The 14311-nt window shown below is 40.9% G+C and overlaps 1 protein-coding gene across 8 annotated transcripts in view; it reads right to left on the reverse strand.

Moving 5' to 3' along the window:
* The window catches only part of sema6e (sema domain, transmembrane domain (TM), and cytoplasmic domain, (semaphorin) 6E), a 355217-nt gene that overhangs the window by 192422 nt on the left and 148484 nt on the right, over positions 1-14311 (reverse strand). For all 8 annotated transcript variants that reach the window (XM_041793576.1, XM_041793570.1, XM_041793577.1 and 5 more), the window contains one exon: positions 4203-4396. The gene's annotated coding sequence lies outside the window, so the exon portion shown is untranslated. The remainder of the gene's footprint in view (positions 1-4202; positions 4397-14311) is intronic.

Here is a 14311-nt window from a genome sequence, read left to right on the forward strand (position 1 = left end):
GGAGATTTCTGTTCTCTTGGAGTTTTTCTTCATCCTCCATGCACATTGGAAGTTGGTGAGGTTGTGCCAGAGTTACCCACCTCAGCTGTCCATATTTGATGTATTTCATTAACCAGATCCATCTTGCAAATCTCCAATCTGAAACGATTGTGCCAAGCCTGCAAACGGACCAGACCAATCAGTGTCACTGGAGGGCGGGGTTTAGTTGTACTGGAAGCCAATAGCAATGGCTGCTGCAGGTGTAACCATTAGCTCAGATGTGGCTGTAGTAAAGTGGCAGTTTTATCATAACTCAGCTTATTTCTTTAACAAGAGAAGAGCAAAAAGCCACACTGAAAACTTCTCTTGGCAGAGGGGATGCTTTTGCACTTCTGACTGGCATTGGCATGAGTTTTATCAACCAACAAGCACCAGCCAGTCAAGCTAAGGTTAATAATGGAGCTGCACATGCCTACTAGGTTGTAGCTCTGATTGGACAGTGATGAATGCAATTAACAGATGAGAAATATAGTCTATGCAATAGATAGGGATGTCAGATTAACACAGAGTGAGGTATGACTACTCAATACCATATCAGTTCTTCAATTACACAGAAAGTTTGTCATTATTTTCATTGGTCACTTTTCATCCATCCTTCTATACTGTTAAATCCTCTGATTTATTGTTATGCTTGTGTTAAACCAATGCATCAATACATCCCTAGTTTTAATTACAGGCAGAGAAACAAAGGGTGTGATCTAGTTAAGACTTACCATGGCTCTTTTGGCCTTGAACATGGCTAAATATTGAGATCCATGGGCTCTGCTGTCTCTAAAAACACCATAACTCCAAGCTCTCAGAAGATTTTGACTAATAATGTTGTGAATACTACAAAAGCGGGGGGATCATAAGGTCTCTCCTTGTACGCAGGCACTGTTTGACTATTTTGTTTTTTGGATGACTCAGAAGTAACAATAATCCACATCACAAAGGTTGGGGTGTTTAATTCAGCGTGTTTGATTCTTAGTTACACAAACAAGACCATGGTTGAGGTTTCATCAAGATCTTTTGGATGTTTTGGTTCGGAATACAAAGACACCTTCTGTGGCGTTTGCAAAAAAATGTGTGGGCCATGAACAAATGTTCATACATCCAAAGTATGCATCGAGCTATGCCATCTAACAGTGTCTGCATTGTCAGGAGTGGGTGACAAGAAATGAAAGCTATGCCACTCACTCACTTTCAGCCTCACTCGCTCTCCCTCTCACATTTTTGGCAAGATAAAACCTCGATTCAACTCAGCGGTCTGATCATGTTTCACGCCTGTGCGCTCGCATTGACTGCCGTTCTGTCCCATTTCACCCCCTTTGATACATCTTTGTTTCATCGATAATGACAGGCAGAAAGCGGCTGTCCACATTGGGGGCCCTCATGCCGCCGTGATGCCAGAGATGCGGTTCAACACCTCGCTCCTATATCCTAAACTGTCTTAACAAACCATCATGTATTGTTTCTCCGCTGTCAGCAGAGAGCGATGCAAAGTGGTGGCCTTCCATTCACTTTGACTGACGCACAATGCTCCACAATGGCCCCCGTGTTGAACATGTGCACAGCCAGCCAAAAGAAGGATCACAGCACAATGGTGACGCTTTGAAAAGGAGGCTATGAATAAAGAGATGGCTCGACGTGAGCATTTCTGCTGTCACATCGCTGCAAATAAGAGCTCACGGGGACAATGCCCCCTTGCCAGCACGGGAGAAACAATGTGTTTCTGTAGCATGAAGTATGTCGACTAGTTTATTTGTCTACCTGTGTGAGAGAAGCAGATTGTTAGACTGTGATTGAAAGCTCTCAAGAGTCTTTCTGCCACTTTGGAAAAACACTTCAGATTCGTGACCTGGACTGGCTTATACAATCAGGTACGGGTGTAATAGGGAAGGCTATTAACCTGCAGACGGTTTTCTCTCCATTACTGAGGCCAGGCTGAGTCTCCAAGGCTGTGAACCTGAAAATATAGCACATAGATATGTCTTTATTTGCTATATTGATCTCAGTGACCCAGAGTTATGAGGGAATTTCCTCATGAGTAGATGAACACAACAGTGGTACATACTGTTCTCCTAGTAAAAGCCATACAGAACCTAAAAACAACATTTAAATGTGTTGCACAGCACTCCACTATTTTTGTACTTTTGTCCAAAATGCCTCGAGAATTTCCTGTTTGGTAACATTTTTGGGTCACATGTGGCTGTGGTGTATGAGACCGAGAGTATTGACCAGGCTGAAGGTATTAAAAAAAGTAATCTGGATCTTCACAAGGCAGCACTGTGAGAAAGGTGGGCATGGTGTCAAAGGTGAAGTAAAAAGCTCATCTGTCACCACCACCAACAAAAGCAAGTCATCCACTGCAGGAAAGCCTCTGTATGCTATACAGGGCTATGTCTCCCATGAAACTACTTTACCCACAGAGCTGATAAATAATGACAAACCAATAGACATAATGTACCTTTATGCTAACGGTGCAACAAAACTAAGATTGTATACATTTTTGATCCTTTTCTGATACCATGTGCTTTAAATGATAGTATCAACAGTACTTAAATTTTAAGAGGAAAAAAGAGATACACATAGTTATTTGCCATGGGCACAGAGAGAGAGAGAGAGAGAGAGAGAGAGAGAGAGAGAGAGACAGTGCGCAGCAATGGGCAATCAAAGACAGCAAGTGCCGGTGCCCTGTTGCTATAACAGAGCCGTGCTACAGAGAGAAAACATGTTATGTCCTGATTGTTTCATAGAGATTACACTCTCAACAAGTTAGAGGCACACCGACACCTCTGCAAGGTCTCCGTCTGAATGATTTTGGAAATACTGTGATTTTTTTACCCCCAATATTGCAATTAGGATTTGAATCACCATTATTCCTCAACTTTATTCCTAAACAAGGGCTGAGCAGTTATTTAAAGATATCACACTCTGATGATTTTGGCCCGTATTGCCAATTGGATATGAATTGTTGCATTGATGGGTTTTTGTCATTCCAATATTTAATAAGAAAAAAGTGCAAAAATTAAGAAAGGAGGATTTTTCTGTGGACTATTCTAAAAAAAACATATCTGCTGCAAAAAAGGTTTAAAACTATTTTTTCAACACAAATTTCAGATCAAAACAATATTGCACCTTTTGCAATTTGACAATTGCAGCAGGCCATACTCCAATTTAATCAATTTTTTTTCATAATTGCACAGCCCTAGCAAGGACATAGAGGAAGATTTAGAATTCGCATCACTGAAGCTAAAAATGTACCTCTCTCTGGCCTCCATCCCAGCCTCTATCCTCACTACCTGTTTAAATCATTGGTTCCCAACCTTTTTCCAAAGCCCCCCCCCTCACTCACATCTAAGAAAAGCTAAGCCCCCCAGGCCCCACTATCAAAAAATAAACATCAATTTTAATTGTTTTTATAAACAAAATTCTAACATAATAGGCCCACTTACACCTGTTCCTGTTCCACTTTTGAGACTATATTTGATACTATAAAGGCTAAATTGAACCACAAAAAAAAAAAAAATTAAAGCCTTTACAGCATTATAAATTTATTATCTTAAATACCTATATTTTTGATTATCTAATGTCAACAATTAAGCCTTTCTAAACTTGGAATTTTTAAGTTTTGTGTGTGTGTGTGTGTGTGTGTGTGTGTGTGTGTGTGTGTGAATTTATGACTTTTATGATTCTGTTTTCTTTTTTCATTGTAATATATGACTTGATAATCTAAAAAAAATATATTTTTTTCACCCTAAAATAATCCATTTTAGCTCCATTTTTTTTATTTTTACTTTTTAAGGTGGCCCAATACGCCTTTGGACATTAAAATTCTAAACCTGATTTGTTTTCATTTTTTGAAAATATTCATACATGAAATTTTGACAAGGTGACAACAGACAGGGTCTGTTTCTGGTTTCATGAAAACTTAATGAACGCCTTGCACCAGCCAGCCAATGTCTCACAGTTTAACATGCAACTCAGCTAAAAACACATGGACCTTTTCAGGGAGTACAAAACATGACAGGTAAGCATTTAAGCTAACCAGCTTACTCCTGAAGATCAGTCCTGATTTTTTCCCAGAACTACTCAAAGATCCAACAGGAAAAAAACAGAAATAAAAGCAACAAGCTCAAAATGGCCAACGGTGGCCGGAATTAATAAATAAAACATGGACTTACAGACAGGTTTTCCTACGTCCAGTGATCCAATAATCCACCAGTCTTTAGCTCCTCCTATCTCTCTCAGAAAGTGAACTCAACAGGACCAGTCTCAGAGATGAGAGTTTTAAAGATGGGATGGTTGGCAGGCTTCGGGGACTGAACCCCCCCTTTGAGATTCTCCTTCCAAGAGCGTTTATTCTCCGACAAACTTCCTGTGAGAGCAAACAAAGAAAAAATATAAGTTGACACGAGAGGAACAGCTGCATCGTAAACACACGGCTGAAAAACCACGGGGAGTTTGTCTCTTTTGCCTAAATGGGGCCATCGACCCTCAGAACCTCCATGAAGAGAGGCTCTATGAGCGTTTAATGTAATCTTCTCAGTCACTCTGCTGTCATAACATCACAGCAGCACGAGCAGGGAGGCCGAGAGGACAGCCAGATGTGCTGCTGGTGTCACTGATTCAAGAGCTTGTATCTACTCTTGTTAATGTGAGAGTAAAGGCTATTAATTTAGTGTTTGGATTTGAATGTCAAATACTGTCTGATGGGACTTTTCAAAGATTACCATGTGTGAATTTATACAAAGAAGATAATAAAGCGTGCATTCATTCTCTTTATTCAGACAACAAAAAGCACAGTCATGAGTTCTTAATCATTCAGTTTCCATGTACAAAGCATCGCCCACACTCTCTGTGTTCATACCGAGAGTCAGCAATCTAACTGCACACCAGATGCAGCATGAGGTTCAACCTACGCTTATGGTAAACTCTGCAGGCTTCTCATTTCAAACATGTGTTTGTTGCCGACAGAAGGAAGAGAATGCTGTAGGGTTAAGGACAAATGTAACTCAGGATGTATGGAAAACCTAACCTCAAAAACAAGCTTCAAACCAGCAGCAGAACAGTATCAGTGCACAGCTTAACCTGCTCACTAGTCCTCAGTTTATTACTAGACATACTTAAGGGAAATCTTCCAGAATGTTCCACATATTTCACAATTTTTGCATCTAAATGAGAAATAGGTAAACTTTTCAGCACTTGGCAAGTGAAAAACAGGCTGTAATGTAATGGTCACACTGGGATTTACCTTTCTGTTCAGGTATGATGAATTTCTTTCAACCTGAAGTAGATGGATAGCTCTCTAAAAAGCCCCAAACTCTACTGGCAAAAACAGTCTTTTACCTTGCAGGGCTCAAAGTTTATTCTGCAGCCTAAATACACTCAGATATTACCATTAATATCAAAACTGCTATTTAACAAATGTCAACCCTTTCAGCCTGCAACCCCCAAAGTAAAGGTGCCAGAGACCAGGGATCCCCACTGTACTTGAAGGTGGTCGAACACACCCATGCACATTTGAGAAAAGTCATGTGCAGACAAGGCCACCAATGAGGGGGGGTAAAGGAGAGAGCTTTCTGGGTCCCAGCCAAACTGGAGGACCCATCAGTAAAATCATGGTCCAATGTAAAGTTAAGCTGTGATGATGGTATTTTATATCCAACATGAATTATTACTACTCTTATCAAAGTAACAAATATCTTTTTAAGGAATTTGTGCTGTAGTATATAGCCCTTGTAAAAATGTAAATCCCTTTTCTTTAAAAAATCAAAATGGGTTAAAGTAGCTCAAATTGGCTAAGAATCGCAAAACTTGGTGGGAAAAGTGGTTAGGTAGGATTTACAAAGGAGTAGAAATGGGTCAGTAGTGGCAAAAATTATATTTAAGTGGCAGAAAAGTAACAAAAAAGGCAAAAATGTGCATTTAAAGGTGGTAAAAGGAGATAAAAGGTTGGCAAAATGGGTTTTAAGTGGCAAAACTGGGTGGAAAATTTGGTGAAATGGGATTTAAAATTGTGAAAAAGTGGTTTAAACTGTAAAAATTGCTGAACTGAGGGAGAGAAAAAAAGGCATATCAAATATTGAAATGTGGTTAAAATGGGTGAAAATGCATGTAAAAAGGGGTTAATAGTGTCAGAAATGGGTCAACAGAGACAACAATAGGCAGAAAGTGACAAGAATTGTTTTAGAAGGGAGAAAACCAGGCAGAAAATAGTGGTAGAAAGGGTTTAAAATGGGTGTTAATTGGGAAAAACTGGTGGGAAAAAGTTATGGGTTAAAATTTTGTGGCAACAGCGGGTAAAAAGTGACAAAAATTGGTCCAAATTGTGCAAAAATTAATCAAAAGTGGCAAATGATAGTGGCAAAATTTGGGAAAGTGGTTGAAACGTGGCTCAAAAAAATACCCTCAACATTAGAACCCGATAAAAATTTGACACACTTTTCAGCTCCAAAATGAGGTAGCTCTTATTCAGGACACAAACACCAATGCTACTTGTTATACCGTTGTTTCTGTGTGCACTATGCTATTGTTCTGATTATGAGATACCAGAAAAAACTAGGGGTCTATTTTTAAATTCAAAAACCTACTAGAGGTACAATTGGACAATTTCAGAAATGTGATTAGTCTATAAGGAGGTCATGGGTCCTAGCCTTAGGCCAAATCAAAACTACAGTTCTAAAGCACTCTTTAGTGCTTTAGGTAGATGTAAACTAGCTTTAGGTCCACCTATAAAAGGCATGTGCTCATCAGTCAGATCAGCCACAGCCCTTAATTACTCACTTTTAGCCTTTAAAAAATCAGGACAGATCACTTTTAAGAAAAATATCAACCCCTGTAGAGTGTGTGCCAATACAGCAATGACATATTCAGACCAAATTTGGTTTTTGAACCACACTGTAAACATGTTTATTCCTGCCTTAAAAACTGGCATTTTAAAATAAATATGTATGGGACTTCCGTGGTTTTTGTAGCCAGCCTCAAGTGGACACTCGTGGAACTACAGGTTTTTCCTGCCACGCTGGCATCATTTTTAAGAATAAAGGTTGGCACTTAGTTAAAACTAGGCCTGTGGGTGATACTTCCCTCCATCTGAACTATTCCTAAAGCTCCAGTCATCCCTTAACCAGCCCCCCCACCCGACTGAAAAGCCACAATCATCACATTAGAGAATTAATGACTTCCTGTAAATTGATTCCTGTAAGTTCCTTCAAACACACACATGCACTTCTAATAAACCTGGTGACTAATGGCATGTGCTCAATAGATTTTCTGTAACCAGGCTTACCCCCTGCACTGAATTTTTCAACCATGGCACACAAATAGTAGGGGGGAGTGTGAGGGGGAGGTTGTGACCGCAGAGTGATTCCTCACATCCTATTGCCCTGGATAAAGCATGTGCAGCTCACTGACTCACTAACACAGCAGATGAGCTGCATTTCTTTACCAATCCCTCCTGAATGAGGCAGCTGACTGCAGCTGCTGTGAGCTCAACACCAGCGCTTACTCCCATCGTGGCTTTATAAAGCCACTGTGGGCCCGTAAATACTTAACAACCCCAGCTTTCTGCAAATTAAGCACAGCGCTGTGTGACAGCCTCGGCACGCAGGCCGATGGAACATAACCTGTGTGGTGTAAAGACGGGAGAGGGGAGGTTCATTGCTGCATTTGCAAAGTGGAAAGGTTACAGCCGCTGTGCCAAATGACAACACGTCTCAGTCATGGGAAGTGGCTTGTTTGGGTAAAGTGAGTGATGTCACCTCTGGAGTCCCACTTAAAGATTCACAGGCTCCATTACACAAACCTCTGACCACTTACTTCCACCGTCACACACAGGGGTCCCACTGTGGACAGACCACAGCTGCTTTTTCTTGTCATAAACCATCACTGTCAATGAGGAGAGGACACAAGGTCAAAATCAATATCAAAGTTATATTCTATCTCCAGGGCTTTACTAAACTCAGACTTTTTTCAGATGTGACTGTTCAATATTTGGCTTTTTACTCTATTTTAGTGGCATAAGGCACAAACATTACAGATGCTCTTTAACAATCTCAGTCCTTATCAATGCTAGGGGTCGACTAGTCACTACTCTGCCTGATTATCAGGGCTGATATTTATCATTTGGCCAATTATCTGTATCGGCAAAATGGATGGATGGATGCTTTAATTGGCATTTAATTTTACCAACTGCCAATTAAAGCATCCATCCATCCATTTTCTGTTCCCCTTATCCCGTTGGGGGTCATGGGGGGGCTGGAGCCTATCCTAGCTGTCATTGGGCAAGAGGCAGGGAACACCCTGGACTGGTTGCCAGTCAATCGCAGGGCTGACATTTAGAGACAGGCAACCAGGCACACTCACACTACTGCCAATTTAGAGTCACGGATTAACCTGATGAGCATGTTTTTTTTGGTGGTGGTAGGAAGCCGGAGTATCTGAAGAGAACTCATGCATGCACAGGGAGAACCCGCACAGAAAGGCCCTAACCGGGAAGTGGACCAGGGACCTTCTTGTTGTGAGGCACAGTGCCTAGCCCTGCACCACCGTGCAGCCCTGCATTTTAACAAATTATCTCAACATGTGAAACTTATATCAACTTTATAGCAGATAGGTCAATTTTTAAGATCAGTTACAGCGCTGTGGAAAAGTATTTGCCCCCTTTCTGATTCCTAAGGTTTTTTTTGCATATTTATCACACTTAAATGTTTCAGATCATCAAACCAATTTTTATATTTCACAAAGACAACCCAAGTAAATAGAAAATGCCATGTTTGAACAATTGTTTCGTTTTTTTGGAGGGGTGGGGTGGGGGTGGGGGGTGGGGGTCCAAACCTATCTGACTCTACGTGAAAAAGTAATTGCCCCCCTTGTTAAATCATGAGTAAACTGTGAGTAGCCACAGTTTTTGGAAAGCTGAGTTCAATTTCACTGGCCACACCCAGGCCTGATTACCACCAGATTTGTTGAATCAAGAAATCACTTAAATAGAAACTGCTAGACAAAGTGAAGTAGGCTACAAGATCTCAGAAAGAAATGCATCATGCCACGATTCGAAGAAATTCAAGAACAAATCAGAAACAAAGTAACTAAAATCTATCAGTCTCAAAAAGGTTATAAAGCCATTTCCAGGCTTTGGGAGTCCAGCAAACCACAGTCAGAGCCATTATCCACAAACGAAGAAAACTAGGAACAGTGGTGAATCTTCCCAGGAGTGGCCGGCCAACCAAAATGACTCCAAGAGTGCAACGATGACTCATCCAGGAGGTCACAAAAGAACCTAGAATGACATCCAAAGACCTGCAGGCCTCACTGGCTTCAGTTAAGGTCAGCCTTCATGACTCAACCATAAGAAAGACACTGGGCAACAATGGCATCATGGGAGAGTTCCAAGGCCAAAACCACTGCTGACAAAATGAACACAAACACTCGTCTCACGTTTGCCAAGAAACAACTTGATGATTCCCAAGACTTCAGGAGAAATATTCTGTGGACTGAAGAGATAAAAGTTGAACTTTTTGGGAGGTGTGTGTTTCCCGTTACATCAGGTGTAAAAATAACACAGCATTTGATAAAAAGAACATCATGCCAACAGTCAAACATGGTGGTGGCAGTGTGATGTCTGGGACTGCTTTGCTGCTTCAGGACCTGGACCACCTGCTGTGATTGATGGAACAATGAATTCTGCTGTCTACCAGAAAATCCTGAAGGTCAATGTCCGACCATCAGTTCATGCCCTCAAGCTCAAGTGCTCTTGAGTTATGCAGCAGGACTACAACCTGAAATATACCAGCAAGTCCACCTCTGAATGGCTCAAGAAAAACAAGAATAAGGCTTTGGACTGGCCAAGTCAGGGTCCAGACTTAAATCCAACTGAGATGCTGTGGTGTGACTTTAAACGGTAGTTCATGCTGGAAAACCCTCCAATATGGCTGAGTTCAAACAATTCTGTGAAGAAAAGTGGGACAAAATTCCTCCACAGCGATGCGAAAGACTCATCACCAGTTATCGCCAACGCTTGATTTCAGTTATTGCTGCCAAGGGTGGCAATTACTTTTTCCCACAGGGTCAGATAGGTTTGGATCCCCCACCCCCCTTAAGAAATTAAATAATCATTCAGACACTGCATCTTCTATTTATCTGGATTGACTTTGTGAAATATAAAAATTGGTTTAATGATCCGAACAATTTAAGTGTGATAAATATGCAAAAAACTCATGACTCAGAAAAGGGGCAAATATTTTTTCACGCCACTGTAATATATGTGCAAAAGTTGCAATCAAAAAGAACAAAACTTCAGTTGAAAATGCCTTCAAAAACAACATCTAACATTGATTTCCTTCATGATGAGCAGCTGCTGGTGCAAACTTTGTGTAAATGATGTTTAGTTGATTCAGTTAGAGAGGACTCATGAGGAGGCCCCATGTGTTGTTTTGTAGGATGTGGAGGTTAACTATGACCAACGAGGTGTTGTTGTTTTCATCAGTACATTCTCGGTTTCACGTATCGATTAGAATGCCTGGGATCAGCTGCTGGGATCGTCATTAAGCTCTGTCTCTTCAGCTGCTTCTGCTATTAGACTGGGTGCTCACATAACACATGGGAGATGAGGGCTAATGTTGCTGTGATTGTTTCACTGCCACACAGCGATCATTGTGCCCCAGTGCTTAGTGGCGTCCTATAATTTCTAATCTCATTTTCTGGAAATAGTCCCGCAGAGAGGCCCCCTTATCCTGCCATAATAGTTTTGAGGTGAGCCCCATTAACCAAATGAGCTTTTCAGAGTACAACATTCCTATTAACAGCACTGAAACAATCCTTCAAACACACACCGAGAGCTTCCCAGCAGACCCACGCACAACATCTCGATTTTGGGGTTTTGTCAGCCGTCCCTGAAGCAAACTTTGCGAAATGCTTCCATTTCCCTTAAATCAGCCTAAAGCCTCTAAACAGAACCATCCCACACAGACAATCCCATCTCTGCATCTCCACTCCCACTGCTCAGGATATTTCCCCGTGGGCCTCTCGGTGCTCGCTGGCTTGTGCTTGTGATCAATGGCCCCTGGCTGTGGGCGTCAGGGGGGGCCCTGGGCTCCAGGAATGGAGGTATTAATAATGCAAGGTCTAGGCCTGTCATATCCTCCATTAGCAGAGGAGGAGGCGAGAGGCCCGACGGCTGATTGATTGTTAATTAGATTAATTGCATTCTTCCAGAGAAGGAGGAGAATGTAATAGACTGAGGGTAGAGGAGCCTGGCCGGCTGAAAAATATCCACAGAGACTGTTTGAAAGAAGGATTTTACAGATTAGGAATGCGTGTTTCTCCTCTGAGATGAGGGTATGATTCAGGAAAGAACAGCCAGCACCTCTGTAATAAACAAGGATTCAATCAAAGTCCAGCTGACTACCTATTACTTGAAAAATGTCAGATAAATTGCACAATCCTCAGCAGGCCTCTCTCTACAATGCACCTGCGTACGAGTAAAGAAAACAACTGAGCTGAACAGACCACACTGCCAACAGAGGAGGAAACTAATGTAAGAGAAAATAACACAAGAGAACAGGAGTTTCAGGGAGCTCAAAATGAAACAACACCATCTTCAAAAGTTAATATTTGGCCAGCGTCTCAGTAGATTTTATGTATGTGTAATGTTAAGTTTTTAACACAGAGATTCGCTAAAAGGTGGAGAGGTTGTGGGAATTTGAGTTCCACTTAATCTCTGTGCTGTCCTTTGGAGATAAAACCAATAAAACACACATGAGTCAAGAGGAAATAGTGAGAGAAAAAGATTTATTTGTGGCTGTACATGACTCAGATTTGAACTGGAGTTCTCTGTTGTTCAATGCACGATTTAAAACTCCCCTATCAGCAGGGATGGAGTTAGAAACCCTGTTCAAAAGAGGCTGATATGCATTTTTCAAAACCTGAAAATCAATAACGTTTGAGCTTATCGTTAAAGCTAACAGGTCTCTTGGGTTCTGTAGTAAGAACTGTAACTGTAAAATCTAGAATGTTAGTTGTTTTACTATCAGAGCCACACTCTGGTTTTTGGAGTCTCCTGAAGGGCAAAGATTTAAACTGTTTTTTTTTTTCTTTTTTTAACTATGCAGTAATGATTTCCTCTTCTTTCAGCAAATCCACAAAATGAAGTTTCTGTGGAGCTGTGTTGCACTTTTTTGTACTATATTCTGCTGTATTTAGTTTGTGCATCTACTAGCTATAATATGGTAGTTGAGCAAGGATAGGTATAAGTGAAACAGGACTTGCACTGATCAACTATGTTGGTTACAGGGCTGGGCGAATGGTTAAAAACTCCCATCTCTGATTTTTTCACACCAAACTGGATTTTAAGCCTTATTTGTTGTTTTCAATATGAACAGAATATATGTCAAATAAAAATGTTGGCAAGCAGACCAAAACTACATTTAAAGGTCACATATTTTACCCCTTTAAGACAAGTTTATATTGGTCTCAGAGTTCCTCGAAACTTTCCTGTGAAGTTTGTTGCTAAAAAAAAAACACTCCAGTATTGGATCACTGCATGTCTACAAACCTCTCTGTTTCAGCCCTGCTCAGAACGAGCTGTTTCTGTGTCTGTGGCTTTGAATGTTAATGAGCTGTCTGACTCCGCCCCTTTCAGAGAAGTGGATGTGGCTTAATGGATGTTGCAGAGAGGAGGATCAGGAGAGGAGGGCAGAACTTTCTTCCAAGTGGGGAGGGCCAACCAAACCTGGGGGCGGGGCTAACTTTCCACATCACATCATGAGGGGAAAATCTGAGAATCTGAGTGTTTCAACACACATTTTCTGAAAGGTGGAGAAAAAGAGGTTGGGAGGGAATGGATTTTTCTGATTCTTGGGGGGATTGTGGACAGGCCAGGGGCACACATCTTTGCAAGGCAATCCTGAAAAATTTCTACTGAAAGGATTAAGAGCGAACAGTATTATTAAAACTGAGCCAGACCTTTTTCTTTGTTTGAGGGGATGTTTTCCTGGGGTTTGAGAACACTGGTTATGCACGAGTAATAAGAAAAAAATTGCATCTTTTTGTTAACAAGTTTGCCAAAACCAACATAAAATGAAAGCTTCTGACAGCAGCTTTTACCTTTGGTTTTATTGCAGTAAAGTTTGACAGAAAATCCTGATTTTCAAATTTCAACATCTTGATTTTTCAAAAACCTGATTTATCAATTTAATTTAATTATTTCCCAACCCTAGCTAATCACTTATTATCCTTAACCAAGGAGTCTTTTCAGTCAAACCAACATTAAACATGCTTTAATAAGATAAAATAAACCCCACTTTTTGTTTAAAAGCAAGATTAGTACTTAGCAATGGAGAAAAGCAGTTAAAAAGTGGCACCAACCCCCACCTATCTCTTTTTTGCCAGTACATGCTCAGCAGTGATGCAGATGTTTTGAAGAACTTCCAAATATATTAGTAGCACTGGTGTATACCAAGGGCTCCCACACTTTTATTTTACTGATGACGTATCAGGATCTCGAAGGGTCATCTTTTTTGAGGCAATCCAAGCTAACCATATTTTTGAACATGTGGTCTAACCCATTGGATGATTCTAGAGAATCACGTCTCAGTGCAGATCCTAAAGTTGCTTTTATTACTCATAATTAAAAATAAAATTAGCTTGCCAATATTGCAGACGGATTGCCTCTGATTGAAAGTCAATTACTGGCAAATTAGTGTCACTGTATAACCTCTAACATAATAAATGTGCTGCATTTTGTTTTCAGGACACATTTATAGCAGAATCGATCACAGCCCCGCTGCTAGCTTTTGTGAGTTGCAATACGAAATTTCACTTTCCCTTTATTTAATTAAGAAAGCAAGCAATGTCACAATCACAGGGATATTTTGGAAGCATTTCCATCCTGACATCAAAATTATTGGATGAAACAAAATACTTTAATATCAGAACTGGCATTGGACTTAAAAATCCCCAGCCGTCACTTCCCATATCAACATCAGTGCTGCAGTTATTTCTCCCCTAATGACACTGTCATTCCTAACAAGAGGCGAGGCGGGCATGCATGCATGCATGATATTCTGAGAATGAGACAAATTGGCACATTGGTATGGCCACACTCATTATATACACCCACATTCAACATAAATAGAATCACACTTCTGAGGAGATAATTCCTTCCAAATAGGGAGCCGCATTGTTCGCCTCGGCCTGACTCTGCAGCGGACCACCAACAGGCGTATCCTGATTCGCTGTCTCTCTTCCAGTGTCAGGGGAAATGAATCCCAATGAGCATGGATACGTTTTG

The sequence above is a fragment of the Cheilinus undulatus genome, linkage group 8 (assembly GCF_018320785.1).
Source record: "Cheilinus undulatus linkage group 8, ASM1832078v1, whole genome shotgun sequence".
NCBI lineage: Eukaryota > Metazoa > Chordata > Actinopteri > Labriformes > Labridae > Cheilinus > Cheilinus undulatus.